Source organism: Malus sylvestris, chromosome 12 (genome assembly GCF_916048215.2).
Source record: "Malus sylvestris chromosome 12, drMalSylv7.2, whole genome shotgun sequence".
Classification (NCBI taxonomy): Eukaryota; Viridiplantae; Streptophyta; class Magnoliopsida; order Rosales; family Rosaceae; genus Malus; species Malus sylvestris.
In genome coordinates this window covers 23,346,177-23,354,129 of record NC_062271.1, presented here as the reverse complement: position 1 = coordinate 23,354,129, position 7,953 = coordinate 23,346,177, and the positions used below count along the sequence as shown (strand labels likewise).

Sequence of the window (7,953 nt, the reverse complement as noted above, 5' to 3'; positions counted from 1 at the left end):
AACGTGGTAACTCATTAAAATGTCAAAACGAAAAACTTGATGTGAACATATCAAACTGTGATTTTTCTATAACGATACAATGACTCTTTTATCTGTGAGAAGTTAGGTATTTGTCTTGATAAAGGTGGTTATATATTATTACCAATCAGCTGGCACTAATAGTAGGTATGATTAGCATGGGAAAATTTTGAATATCTAGATGTTACCATGGAACATATTGATGGGATCGAAAAAATAGGTTTTGGTCATAAGAAAAGAATGAGGCGGTGGTGGAGCCATGAGAGGAAGACAAGAGTGGAGTGTTGAGGTTTTAAAGAGGAGAGGGGAGGGGGGCGAGCAAGAAAGACAAGCACATGGCATTCTTTTCTCATCAGCAATATATTTCTTGCTTTTTAGGTGCTCCCTGCAGTGCAGTGCAGTGAAGGCCCTATTTTTTACCCGCAGTTGTCCATCAGAATCTTTTTGGGGGGGGGGGGGGGGGGTGTGGGGGTGGGTTGGGAGAGAGAGGGAGAGAGAGAAGAATCTGTTTTGAATATAAGAGAGGAGGATAGATGTGGGTTTGGCGTGAATATTAGGGCACACTTTATTTTCTCCTCTCTTCTTTTTGACAGACGAAAACAAAAATTCCGGTGTCGAAGAATCTGCTTGCTGGGAGTTGTTCTTTTTGACCGACTGGTACAAAAGGCTCATCCCACTCCCCAATAAATGTGGATTTTGCATATTCAGTCCAGAACTCATTCTCATTGTTTACGACAAGTAAGCATACAGACTAGGGGCTACTAAAGTTGGTTGGAATGGTGTTCTTCTTTTCGATGTAATTATGTTTACTAACGCAACGTGCTTTCTCTCGACAATTAAGTTTGAATTTCTATCACTATAATTTAGATTAAATTAATTAAAGCAATCATCGTGATGATGCCTTTTCTTGCTAAATTCTCATTATTTTGTGGCTATTTTTCAGCTCCAAATTGTATTGGATTCTGAGTGTTCCACTATGTTTCCTCGGTAAAGTCTTGTATGAAATCAGCATTTCAAGTTTGGGTTCAAAGTTTTCTGCTTTGAATCATGACTTGTTGGAATCAATGTATGCCACTTTTTTATATCCAGCCTTGACAGTCATTGCAGTATGGAAGAAAGGAGATTGGTCTGAGGGTCTCCATTCAAAATATAGACTATTAAATGCTGCTGCTGATGCCATAGATGCCCAGGTGGACCACAACTATACTTAGACAGTAGACTTCATATTTACCACGCCTAAAAAGTTCAGCGGAGAATTGCTTGACGATCATGTGGTGTTACTAATTAATTTACATAAATATAGTAATGTGTTTAATCTAATTATTGATGACGTAGTACAAGATTTTGGATAGGGTTTGTTATGGATTTTCATGATTACTAAGGTGTGTGCTTAATTAGGGAGTTTTGCTCTAATTTGAAAGTTCATAGTTTGTGCGTGTGGAAGTTTCGATGCTCACCTAAGTAAATGAGTTGATTTGGCTTCATGTTTGGCGTAACATATAACTGGATTGAAAAGAACTCAATGTTAAATCATTATTTTTTTTTCTCGATTATTCTTCTAATTTGGTACCTCGACAAGTTCGAGTAGACTGGTAGAATTGATGGACCTCATTTTATTCAAAATATCTCATATTTTTGGTGAACGAAATCATATGATAAGTGCTTTGACAAACCATCAGCCATGGTGCTTGGTGATCTAGTTTTTCTAGTAGGACTCAGCGACATGCTTTTATTTTCTCTTTTTGTCGTAGGAACTAGTTAAGCATGCCCAAGGTCTTTTATAATAGTTTGAGTGACTGTGATACTTATATATAAGAATTAGACAGCTTGAGTTTGATACTTACAACACTACTATTACACTAGTATGAGTTCAATAACCTTAAGAGTCAAACTTTAGAGCCTATTAGTTTATAGGTATCACACTCATGAGTTTAATACTTGTATCACACTAAAATTTTCTAGCCCATTGTAGAATTGTGATTCCTATATGAGCTCAATATATTGGTACTATGCTCACTTGCCTACTATGAAATGTCTAACTATAGTTTCATATAGGTCTTTATGATCTTTCCTCTATTATTTTTCCGAGGTTTCGCTTCATGCTCATCACGTTCTACTTTTCTTTCTCTAAGGGTGCGTTTGTTGTACCGGATTATTTCAGACCGAACTAGCTTTGAAGACTAAGCTAGACTGGCTTAGAATAGACTAATTAAGCTGGACTGATTTAATGAAGCGTTTGGTGCAGTGTCGAACTAAGAAATAGAATAATAACAAATTCTAATATTATATTAACTAATCTATATTTATTAATATCACATTATTACCCTCTTCTTTTTTTCATTCTAGAAACCTCTCATGTCTTGTTGTAAACTTCTAGTTTAAGTGTGATTGTGTAAATCTTAGATTAGATTTGCTTCTAGTTTTTCTTTCCTATATGGACTTGTATTCTTTGGAGGAGAATGATTTATTCTCTCTCTTATTACTATAAATAAAGGCACTGCGTAGGGAATAACACACACATCCTCTACACAACCCTACAAACACATCTCTCTCTATTTTCTCTCTTTGTGCCACCTGCCCCCTTCCTCTGTTAGTTAAATATAGGCCATAATACGGTATCGGCACGCTCCTACTGCTACGCTTAAGGAATCTGACGTGGAAGTTTTCTGCATCAAACCTGTTTATCTATATCATCACGCAATCAGGTTCTTCCAAAACAACGGTTTTTATCTCAATATTTTTGCTGCTCTAATAGCTTGAACATTCACCATAATGCATGATCCAACTTTACATTTTTTGAATTTTAGATTCTACATAAATTGTGTATGCATTATATCCATAATTGTTGAATTATGTGAATTTGATATTGCTAAAAATGGCATCAAATATATATCCATGCATTAAATTATTGAATTGAATATGCATACAATTGAATTTTATAATCTAAAAATAAATAAAAATCTAAAACTCTTCGGGTTCTTTGAACTGTGACCTCGAGCAAACACAGAGCATCAAGCTCCACTAAAACCCGACGCCTATGGCGTCCAACCCAGAAAACCCAATTCGCCTGCAGCGAGACCACGACCTTGTCGTGCAATTTTTTTGGCAAAATCTGACATGGTGTTGTGGTTTTTAAACCAATGTCATTAAAATTGCAGAAGAATTCCATCGAATTTGGGTGAAATTCTAGTTTGAATTTCATGGGTTTCCTTTTTCCTTCCCTCCAATGTTGAGGTACTCCCTCCGTCACCAGGAATTTGCTCGTCGTTGAACCCATGGCCCTGCACTAAGAACCACCTTTTAAAACACGGCCGCCTGAAGTTGTGACGTCGATCTTCTTCCCCAGTGAGTGCACCCAGCTCCAGCTGGGGTGTTTTTGGCTAAAACCCAAGCCTAAATTGGGCTGGCCCTCTCGGCCTGTGAAAAAAAAAGGATTTTTTTTTTGTGACTGGGCTCACCTAATGCGGCCCAAGCCATGACTCAACCCACAACGCGACACCAGCACGTGGGGATATGGTGTCCTTATGTTTGGGTCACACTAAATTCCAACCCGAAGCTAGAACACCGGTACATTGCACCGCGAAGCACCAGAGTGAGCCTTCGAGTGGACTTACAGCCCCAATTTACTTCTTACCGCACCTGATCAGTGCCCATATGGGCCTCTTATTTTTGGGCCTATAACTGCAGCCCGTTTGTTGCTACTAGGCTTGTAGCCTAAATATTGTTTGGGGCATGATCAACTTATGCTTACCCTAGCCCAGTTTTGGGCCTGGACCTCACAACACCAGTTTACTCAGCCCACTCGTGGGCTTTTAGTCTAAGTTTTTAGGCCTCGAGTGTTTATTGCCTATTTTTTTAGGTACTTTTGGGTTTTATAATTTTTCACCCACACTTTAAATTTGGTCCGAAGTCCAAATAATTAATTCAATTAAAATTATAAAGCTGAAGTTCTATTTGCATATTTTATTGTTGCATATATATATATATATATATATATATATATATATATATTTGTGTTTGTCTATAAGAACATATGAACCTAAAGTTCATAATTATTTCAAAACTTGAAGTTTCTAAAACATGCCTTGTTTGAAAACCTGAAGTTTTCCTTAAAAACATCACCTATGAAAACCCGAAGCTTTTTCATGCAAATTTAAACCAATACATGTCTATTCGAACCTGAATGTTCTACTTCTATGTGAATGGATTGATTTTTTCTCCATCACACTAACCACATATTGTCCATTTATTTTGTGATAAGAACATGTCAAATTTGAACAAACTTGACTTCACTGCTTTGGAGGTCTCTGGATTGAACTACCTCAAGTGGGTCCAAGATGTGAAGCTCCACCTTACTACAAAGAATTTGCGTCCAACCATTGAAGATGAGACAAACAACCCGGTTGGCGAAGCTGAGAAAGCCACTACCATGATCTTCATCTGAAGACATATTTATGACGCACTAAAAACTGAGTACCTTACTGAGGAGGATCCACAAGCACTATGGGTCACTTTAGCTGATCGTTTTGATCACCAAAATGACATATTCTTGCCTGAAGCAAGACATGACTGGCAGCATTTGCGTTTCCAAGACTTTAAGTCTGTGAATGAATATAATTCTGAAGTTTGTCAAATCTGATCACTTTTCAAGTTCTGTAACAAGATCTTGACCGAAAATGATCTCTTAGAGAAAACATATTCGACCTTCTCTGCTAATAATATTATCCTGCAACAACAATATAGAGCTCAAAAGTTAACTAAGTTTTCGGATTTGATCTTTGTTTTACTTATCACTGAAAAGCAGAATCAATTGTTGATGAAAAATCATCAAGCTCGACGTACTAGGGCAAATGTTGTGCCTGAAGCAACTACAACACAAACAAGCGCCCAAAATTCCAATATAGGCGTGGTAGGGGCGGCCAGAAACCATCCCGTCAAGGTCAGCAGAGCCAAGACCCATTTAAGGGAGGAAATACAGCCCAGAAATGCCTTAACCTTGCTCCCAAGGCTCCAAACTTCAAGAATAAGGGCAACGCACTTGAAACCATAGATGCGGATATGTGTTATTGATGTGGTTTAAATGACCATTGGTCCCGTGTTTGCCGAGCCCCTTAGAATGTTGTAGTTGAATAACATTCTCGTCATAAGAATTTTGAATCAAACTTTGTGCAAATGGACGAACCGGAGAGTACCAAGATGGAGTTTCTAACTTTCAAGAGGCCGTTACCCCTATGGAAGATTAGAATCTTTGACATAAACTATTTTTCTAGTTGAAATAAGACAATGGGGCTGAATTCCACAATAGTGGCCAAACCCCCTCTTGTTTTTGGTTAAATTTTGAACAATTTTCTTTTATGTTTTGATTATTTGTTTGTGATTTTTTTTGGATATTAAGTTTTTAATTAATTACCGTCCTTGAATACTTAAAAATTATTTTGAATGGATATTTGTTTTAAATAACTTTTATGCATGTGATTGATTCAAATTAATTTGCATTCTAGGTATGACTAGAGGGGAAGTTAGTTGTTTGGCAGATAGTGAAACCACGCACACCATTTTGCATGAACCTATCTATTTTACTAACTTCATACCTAAGAATGCACCTCTGACAACCCTATTAGGCCTATCAAGCTCAGGGCTCACCACCCTGATTATCCGATCAAATCTATTTGATTGGATAATGCTGGAGAATTCACATCTAAAACTTTTGATGACTATTGCATGTCAGTTGGGGTTGAAGTTGAACATCTAGTACCCTATGTTCACACCCAGAACGGCCTGCTAGATGCATTCATTAAGTGCTTACAAATGATTGCTCGATCATTGGTCATACATACCAAGCTCCCAATTGCTGCTTAGGGCTATGCAATATTGTTCGTAGCCATGTTGGTCTGCCTGATGCATGTTGTGACCCAACCATATAGCGCCCTTCAGTTGGTTACCGAATACGAACTTGACATATCGCATCTGCGCGTTTTTTGTTATGCGGTCTATGTTTTGAGTTCATCACCCTTATGTACAAAAATGGGGCCTCAGCGAAGGATGAAAGTCTATGCTAGATATGATTATCCTTCAATTATTCGTTACTTAAAACCTTTGACAAGCGAATGGTTTACCGCTCGTTTCGCGGATTGTCACTTCTATGAGACAGTCTTCCCATCATTAGGGTAGATAAGAACGTCAACGTTCCTGAAGAATGACGTGAATTATTGTGGACGACTTCCACTTTGTTTCTTTTAGATCCTCGCATCGCTCAGTTTGAAACTGAAGTGCAGCGCATATTAGATCTTCAGAGCATTGCTTAGAGCATGCCAGATGTTTTCACTGATCTAACGTGAGTAACAAGATCACATATTCCAACTGTGAATGTGCCTACAAAGATGGATGTATCAAATGTACGACTGACTTCCCTCTTGGAAGCCCGGGATGCCAACTTTGGTCACCCATGTACATTAGCGGCTAGCCAATCATCTGCCTTTACACAAAAGCGTGGCAGACCTTTTGGTTCAAAGGATTCACACCCTTAGAAGAGGAAACACACGGCACAGGCACCTGAAGAGCTTACCTTGAATTCGACTGGCGTTTACTCATTTTATCCAACTTATGAGGAAATTCTAGATTACGGTAGCGTCCTTGAAGAGACGAATCCACCTCCCAAGAATCGTGAGATTTCGGTCCATTATGCTAGCTTAATGATGTTTGGTGTAGAAATGAGATGAGCATATGCAGTAGCTACTAATATCATATTGAGCAATGACATTGAACCCTGTTTCGTTGATGAATGTCCATGTAGAATCGATTGGTTAAACTGAAAACAAGTAATCCAAGTCGAACTTGATTCGCTTGTGAAACGTAAAATGTTTGGACCTATAGCTCTTACTCCTCCACATGTGAAGCCTGTTAGCTACAAGTGGATTTTCGTTCAGAAGCGTAATGAAAAGAATGAAATTGTGCGTTACAAAGCTCGTCTTGTTGCGCAAGGCTTCTCACAACGTCTCGAGATTGACTATGACAAAACTTATTCACCCGTTATGGATGTGATTACTTTTTGCTACCTTATCGGTTTGGTAGTTCTGAAAAACTTAGTATGTAGCTGATGGATGTAGTAAATGCATATCTCTATGAGGATCTTGATACAGAAATTTATATGAAAGTTCCTGAAAGACTTACATTGACTGGATCAAATATTTCCAAACCTCGGAACACAGCAATCCGGAAGAATGTCGTATAACCGTCTGAGTGAATATTTGACTAGTCAAGGATATGTGAATAACAAACTATGCCCTTATGTGTTTATTAAAAGTCACATTCCGATTTTGCGATGGTTGCAGTTTATGTCGATAACATGAATCTCATTGGAATTCCTAAAGAGCTTGCAAGAACTACCACACACTTGAAGTTAGAATTTGAGATGAAAGATCTAGGAAAGACTTGATACTATCTCGGTCTTGAGATAGAGCATTGTTTGGATGGAATCTTAGTACATCAAACAAACTACACCCAGAAGGTGTTGCGTCGCTTTAATGAGGATAAAGCGAAGCTTTCAAGTACTCCTATGGTCGTTCGATCACTAAAGGTAAATCGAGACCCTTTCCGTCAGAATGAGGATGATGAAGATATTTTGGAGCCTGAAGTTCCTTATTTAAGTGCGATAGGAGCGTTGTTGTACTTAGCTCAATGCACTAGACCCGACATCTCCTTCACTGTTAATCTTTTGGTAAGATACAGTAATGCACCAACATGCAGACACTGGACTGATGTTAAAGATATTTTTTGTTACCTTAAGGGTATTACGGATTTAGGCTTGTTATATCCCTACGAATCCTCGAGTGATGCTGCACCCCCTTATGTAGAGTCGATTCTCGCCTTGTTGGTTATGCCGATGCTGGATACTAGTCTGATCCGCACAAGGCGTGTTCTCAAATGGGTTATGTC

At 38.4% G+C, this 7,953-nt stretch overlaps 1 long non-coding RNA gene across 1 annotated transcript; it reads left to right on the top strand.

Moving 5' to 3' along the window:
- The first annotated feature begins 533 nt into the window (after nt 1-533).
- LOC126592459 (uncharacterized) lies at nt 534-1,100 on the top strand. Its single transcript, XR_007612650.1, has 2 exons — nt 534-756; nt 962-1,100. It is a non-coding gene; the product is annotated as an uncharacterized LOC126592459 (long non-coding RNA).
- Nucleotides 1,101-7,953: the final 6,853 nt, after the last annotated feature.